We start from the raw sequence: 7,689 nt of genomic DNA on the forward strand, positions 1-7,689 counted from the left end.
TTCCCTTCCCTTCCCTTCCCTTCCCTTCCCTTCCCTTCCCTTCCCTTCCCTTCCCTTCCCTTCCCTTCCACTAATTAAAGTGGCTATTTTTCTGGACCCATAAGTGGGAATGCAAGCGGGACACAGCCCATGGAACTGAATATTGATGTATCTAGATAGATGTATCTATGTATTTATGTTTCTGAATCAGCTGAAGTTCTGAATTTTCTGTGAGACAAGAAACTCTGATAGAAACTCAAAGATACAGAAGATACTAGAAGACTGCAGGCTGTGAAGTTCAGCTGTATTTGGGATTTCTCAGCGCATAGGGAGTTTGAGAACTGGTGCACTGATGACTAGATGAAATAAGTGCTCTCAATGTCTAAATCCTGAGGGTAAAAGTTCTCATTGCACAATGGGTACAATGATATACAACCAGCTACGGAAGTAATATTGATTTCCTTAGGCAGGATCGTAGCTCCTGTGGAACTTATTAGGACATGTCTTGTTTACTTTGATGATTCTGTACTGAATAATCAGAGCAGAGAATCAAGTTGACTTCAGTGAAACTTGGATCGGGTCCTGAAAGACTGAATAAGAAAGTTCCTTTTATTGAAAGTACACAATGAATCCTTCCTCCTGAATTCATTAGTTATTCGTTACACCACACCTGCTTCTCTAACAAAGATTGTCCTTGGTACATAGTTAAAACAAGGAGAAAACAACAAACAAGCAACATCTTCATTCTTGGCATAGAAAGATGCTGTTCTGGGAGGTAAAAATAGCACTGAAGAGGATAGTACTGCCTTTCTTACTGCTTACATTTAAATTCTCAGAAATACATAAGTAAAATGTTCAGTTTACTGGAATCTTATTTAATGCAATGTGATCCATGTTTTGTATGAAATGTAATATCTATTCAGACACATTGTTACTAAATTTGGTGTAGGCAATAAGAACTTAAAATCTAATTTTTTTTTCTCTCCTTTAATCTTATTGACAGAATTGTGTGGATATAGTTTTATGTTGTCAGCTGTCTTTGCTGACACCTTCATCATGGGAGAACCATGAAGATGCAACCAATTGAAAAGAAGCCTCTTCAACATTCATCATGGTCTCCTCTTTTCTTGCAGCGAGATAGTCACTTGTATGTAATTGTCCCATGATGGAATGAAGGCTGCAAGGAACAGTTCAGTTGCAATCTGTCTCATATCTTGGTTTCCCCAGCAGAAACTGGTGTGAAGATAAGTGGTTAATTTAGTTTTCAAGGACATGAAATTAATTTTGAGGTCAGGCTCAATGTACAGGATACAAGTTTTGTATGTGAAACATCCATGTGTCAGCATGATTTTTTATGTAATTATGGTATGTTGAGCAGGCCAAATTCCAAGAAACACCCACGTATGTAACTCCTATTAAAATCAGTAGAAGTCTTGTGTGTAGATGTTAGCAATGATCTAGGTCTCAGTTTCCCTTACTCAGATATAATTCATGCTTGACGAGTCAGCTCTGGCTGTGAGATAGAATAGCTGAGAGAACATTTCTTTACCCCACTGAGATACTTAAGTATCTTGCACTCGTTACTAGTTTCTGTTTTTCTTACTGTTCGGTGCTGGGTAGGTAGACAACAGACACCATACTAAATTCACTGCTTTACTAAGAAATAAATAATTAAGACCCTTCAGAGAAAATGTTCAATACTTTTTAAAACAGCACTAGCAGTTATACAGAATATTTCCTTTTAGCAGATGTAAAACCAGTATGAGGCATAACCCATGATACAGCACAATTATTTTTTTTTCCATAATCTTGTCAAGATTGACAGTTAAACTTTTTAAGGTAAAAGTCTAAACATTTTTAAGGATTTTCTTATTTCCTTGAGTCTCTTAGGACCTCACTAAGCTACTTATCAATCACACTGATATCAATTATGGGCAATGTTTGTCTGAGAACAATCTAGGTCATGTAAGACAAGATGAACTTATCCCTGGTATGCACTCTATTCATCAATACCTGGAGCTGCTCAAGCTTTTTTACCCTTGGAGACACCTAAATGCACTTTTTCAACTTGAAAGGTGCAAAAGTTCATCAGATCATTGGATCTTTCTGCCTTCATTATAAATACCACAGAGACTTCTGGAAACCTCTGCCAAAGACAGGAAGTATTCCTTATTTCACTGTAAAGTTATCTGTAAAGTTACTAGACACTATATAGTTACTAGACACTAAAACTACAACATGCTGCTCATATACTTTGTTGTGAGTGTAGTTAGCCCAGTGAACATCACATGTTGTGAAAGGTTCAGGGTGCATTGAAGTCCAGTGGGAGCCATATGTAGGTGATTGATATTTACTGAACTCTTAGGGCTCTCAACAAAGATTTCAGTGCATGCAAAACTGGCAGTCTTGGTCCTTCCCCAAGGCAAAGGTTCACACGTTTTTTTTTCTGTGATGGCAAAAAAGGGCCACTCTATCTCTTGTTGGAAGTTACTGATACCTCCCCATTTCTTCCAGTTAATGATTCTCTCCAACGCATTTCAGGGAAAAAAAATATCATCCTAGTCAACTTAAAATATCAGAACCTATTTCATCTACTGACTAACTAAGAAAGTTAACAAAAGTTAGTAGGCAGAGAGACTAAACTCCTCTTAGTTGAACGCTCATATCAGTGGATATGATTTAATTCAGCATTTTGTCTTCTGAATTCTGATTAGTTCTGAACAGGGGTCTGTCCTGGGTTCTGGATTCCAGAAGCAGTATGGAATTTTTTTTAATCCTGAAGTGGGGTGCCTAGCAACTCGAGAGAATTACATGATCAGATGTATACTCTCATATTTATGTTTTCTCAGTCTCTGTCTCTACCAGCCTCATGAAACAGATCATTAGGATTGCCTTTATAACTCTAATACTTCTTTGGACCCAATGTCCCTTCAGCAAGGAACATAATTCTGGAATATATGTGTTTAAAATATAAACTTTGCAGTCCCAAATATTAAAATCAGTTATTTGTTTTATCTGGCTAGATGCAATTTTAGCCCAACAACATCCTTTTTTTCTTTTCTTAACTTATAAAAGCTTTTCTAATTTTTATCTTCCTTATATATAAATTTAGTGGTAAAAAGCACACCATTGGAAGTTTGGAATTTTTACATTTTGCTTTTCATTACTTGTATTTTATTGTTAATTCTGCTTCAGCTATAACAGCAGTGGTGCACCTTTGTTTCATTTTAAATAAGGAAATGTTACAGCAGCCTTAGTGTGATAGTTCACTTACATTCAATTTTCCACTGCTTCGACAAAAACTTCATCTGTGCTAGGGGTGCTGCAGTTCTTTTATCTTCATAGGGCTCACTGTAGCTGCCTGCAAACAGATCCAATTGACTGTTTTAATATTTACTTTTTTTAATGCAAATTTTCTTAGCCTGTACTCATTTGGATAAAATTGGTATACTGTTGGTATTCCTGAGCTCTGAATTCTTCATTCGGTTGCTAGTTAGGGCCTTTTCTTGTATTACATTAGTATTTCTGTACTTTCTATACATTGAATTATTGATTGTAATATAATTTTACTTGAGTCATTTCTAGCTGTTTTGTTAAGGGTTACTTTTAATTGAAGGATTTCTTAGACCCTTTTCTAGTACTTGATTAATTCTTATAATTTATCAGAGATAAATGTTTTCTTTCATCTCTCAAGAGTTATGGCATCAAAATTTTTGTTACACTGTTTTTTTCACGGTTTGAAACCCTGTCTCCCACATGCTTAATTATATGGAGAATGCAAGAGTTCTAAAATTTCTTGGTTATTAAAGAAGCCCTTATCTAATTTAATGAGAAAAATAAAAAAAGGCAACAAATGCAATGGGGCCTGTGATGATAAGACATACGATTTCTTCCTTTGTGTCCTGCACTGGTGCTTGCTGCTCAGAGGCCTTGGATGAGGCACTAATTCATCTGAGTATCTTCTCCATTTTCATGGATTTTTCAGCACAGAGTTTTTAGTCTCTCATTTCTCTACTTCAGGCCACTTTGAAGTTAGTAATTTATTAGGAACTCTCATTTCTTCTTCAATTTTTACACTACCCAACCAAAAATATTTAAAGCAACAATTTTCAATGCTACAAAAGTGGTAAGTTAGAATTGATAATCCAGATTTATACAATATAGGAAATTATGGAAAACAAATTATGTTTAGCATAGTCACCAAAATACAGGCTTCTTTGGGGGTGGACGTTTTAATGAGGCCTGCTGCAATAGGACATGGGATAGTGTTCTTAAACTAGCAGAGGGCAAATTCAGAATAGATATAAGGACGACATTTCTTATTCAGGAAAAGGACAGTTACAAGCAATACTGAATGTATGTATGTATGTTTCATCAAAAGCAGCAATGAGCAACATTTTCCTTCTTAATTACATTCGAAGCAACAGCACTAAAACTCTTCAGCTATTGCACTAAGTAGATGGTAGCAGAAGCAGAAAAGAGGAAATTTCAGCTGAAACTGGATCAAAACCTTCCATGTTAGTGAACTCAGTCTGTACAACTCATACACCAAGATAAATGCACAAAACTGGGTCTGCAGTCATAGTTCCTAGTTCCTGGGGCCCCATAATATTAAAAGCAAATAAGTCAGCTCTTCATAGACTACCCTATATTTAAATGCTAACAATAGAATAGTTTTTCCTCTTTCCTGCCTCTTATGCTCATGTCATTTTCATAGAGAATCACTTTTCAGGCCAAGTTGTAAAACAATTCTTGCCTCGAGCTGTCACAGGTAAGGAAAAGTCCATCCTTCGATGGATTCTTATTACTTATTAAATATTTAATAAGCTCTGAGACTAGTTCAGGGCTGTATTTCACTCTTGCCCAGTAATTTTGGTGCTGCTTGTCAAGGAAATAATGCAGGCTGAATGAAGGGCACACAGCACTAGTTAGCAGTTTGCATACATGTCAGTAACAATAACTTACCCATGTATAATCAGGTGAGGTTTTTCCATTTTAGCTTACAAGTTCCATTTTAAAGTATTACCCTGAGGGGAAAAAATAAAGAGTCCTGAGAATAGATGCAGGAAACAAAATCCAACAATATCCAACCACTGCGCTGAAAAATTGAATTTAAAAAGACTTTATTTTCCCCTTTTTTTTTCTGTTATTGGCACAATTTTAGCATATTAAGAGCAGCAAATAAGGTCACTACGCTCAACAAGCAACCTCCTGTTATTTCCCTTATCTTTATTTTCTTGATTTTCCTCTTTTTTCTGTCAGTTCTTTGCCTCATAAGCATTGACTTTCTTTTTTCAGAGTCTCTATAATATTCTGAACCAAGGATTGTAATCTTGAAGATTTTCTTTATCACCATGGCAAAGCGATAAAAAAAATCTCTGAAAGTGCATCCATTTCTGAAAGCATAGTGTAGAGCTGTTGAAATAATATTACTGGTGATTTAGAAAATATGAAGGATTATTTTGTTTTATCTTGAAACTTTTTATATTAACTTCAGTTTACACAACAATTTTCCATCTACAGTGCCACTCTGGTGCTCAAAATCATTGTTTAAGCTCAGAAGGGAGTGTGACCACTTTAATTAATTCAGTTGGAATTATCATAGATAGACTAAATTACTTTTGTGTCTTGAAGAGTAGTCATTTTCAATAAAAGGACTTTAGCATAAAGATCATATAAAACAAAAGTATTGAACAACACATACAATATTTACTGTTCAACTGCTGAATTTGAGGTTTTATAAATAAAAATTTGTATTTTAGAATTCACACCTATTTAAATACTGACAATAAATTTGGCATTAAATCTAACTAAGAAAAAGGATTCATAACAATGGTAATAGATCTTAGAAACTTTCAGTAAATCCATTTATCATAGGATATTTACACTTGTGAGAAACTAAATCACATTAAAAAAAATGTAATTATCAGGAAATAGAATATTGCATTCAGTTTAGGAAGGTTTATTTGACAATCTATGGGATATAATTGGCAAAAGTTCTTTTAATTCTCTACTAACAAGTTAAAATTTCCAGTTAAAAAATATTGGGCTAGCAGAGTCAACTGTAGGAAAAAAAAAGTGAAAGTGGAAGTGTCAATATATTATTTAATCACTGTCAAAACAGTTCCATATTTCTCCTTTACACAAAGTACTGTAATATTTCTGTGGGAAAGTACATTTTTGCTCAATGTGAAATTGGATCAGAAATCCCTGTATGGCAAATCTGTAGCACTGTAACTCAGTAAGAACATTACTGCTATTGCCTGTGACAGGCTGCAGACCTGGAACAGGAGTGCAAAAGCAGGCAGAGGGTGATCACAGGGGCCAGGAAAATACAGGCACCAGGTGAAAGTAAACCCCAGCACCCTTAAACCACTCACCAGCATTCAGCTACTGGTCCTCAAAGGAATGCAACCTTGGGAGCTGGGAAAAAAAAAACCAGTTACAGGCGTGACAAAAAAAAAGAGTAAGAATCAATTACTCATAAATCACAGCATATACGGTAAATTCAGATGTATGGTGCACTTGCAGGTAAAAGGAGGATGTGGAATATGATAATATATGCATAAAAAATGAGCCTAGGTGAATCCTAGAGTGAGGAGGAAGAAACCATTAATACCTAGCACCATACTTCTTTCATCACTGGTATACTTATGATTTAATACCTAAAACCCCCAAGAACTGAAGCCATTGACAACAGGATGCAGAGGAGAAGTAGAAGGCTGAGCATAGCACCAAAGAAAGGAGTAGATTCTATAGAGCTTGTGTATGCATCATTCTACCTGCATCTGATTTGACCCAGAAATGTTAAAATCAATGCAACTGGAGTAACAGTTCTTTGATTATACTGTTAAGAGTTTTTAATGAGACTAACAATCAATTCTCAGCTTCGTATATACAATGCATTCTTTTTGCCCATAACAAGGCTTTTTCTGTAATTGGGTGGGAAATCAAGCATTCTGTAACCTGAATGCAACAAATTCATAAGAGAAACATGTAACCATAATTAAGTCTTTTGTTGTTTTGTTTGTTTGTTTGGGTTTTTTTTTAATATTTATCAAATACGTACTTAAAAAAATGTTCAGGCTTGGATATTTTATTTTTCAAATATTTGTTATATATATATATTTTTTTTTTTAAAGGAAGAGAATTCCAGAATGTGCTTCTTTTCTCAAAACTACTACTTCTGTCATCTTGCTCTCAGCTTCATAAATTTCACTAAACTGAGACAAATTTTGAAAATGGACTCTGTTCTCTGCAGGTACACTTGGTACTCAGTGAGTCTGCCACCTCATTATATACCGGTAATTAGGCTGAATATGAAAAACAAAATAGCTTTGCCTCTATATTTTTCCCCATCATCCATGACTCTCTGTGGGTTTGCATGTAGGAGCCTCTTTGCTGAAACAGACTTCAGTGAATAACGACTGTGCTGTGCTATATCCATCATTAGCCTCAAGATTTTATAATTTGTGTAAAGGGAAATTGGGAAAGTATAAAAAAGGAAGATTCAGTGCAATGTACTGTTAATGAACTATCTGGTCTCTGGTTTGTCAGCACAAAATACCTTGATCACAGTGGCTTGACCAAATCTCCTGAAGCAAAAGGACGAAACTGTTTCTTTGAAGCTTTTCACATATCTTCAATTTCAAGCATTATTTCTAGAAATATATTAATGAAAATATGGAATTATTTGGTTTTAACTGGGCA

General features: G+C 35.2%; 1 long non-coding RNA gene across 1 annotated transcript; it reads right to left on the reverse strand.

The window, feature by feature from the left end:
- Positions 1-266: 266 nt before the first annotated feature.
- Positions 267-6,403, reverse strand: LOC116436494. The gene is made up of 4 exons (XR_004237027.1): positions 6,360-6,403; positions 4,945-5,006; positions 3,254-3,340; positions 267-569 (listed from the first exon to the last, which is right to left on the reverse strand). It is a non-coding gene; the product is annotated as an uncharacterized LOC116436494 (long non-coding RNA).
- Positions 6,404-7,689: the final 1,286 nt, after the last annotated feature.

The sequence above is a fragment of the Corvus moneduloides genome, chromosome 2, assembly GCF_009650955.1.
Source record: "Corvus moneduloides isolate bCorMon1 chromosome 2, bCorMon1.pri, whole genome shotgun sequence".
NCBI classification, from domain to species: Eukaryota; Metazoa; Chordata; class Aves; order Passeriformes; family Corvidae; genus Corvus; species Corvus moneduloides.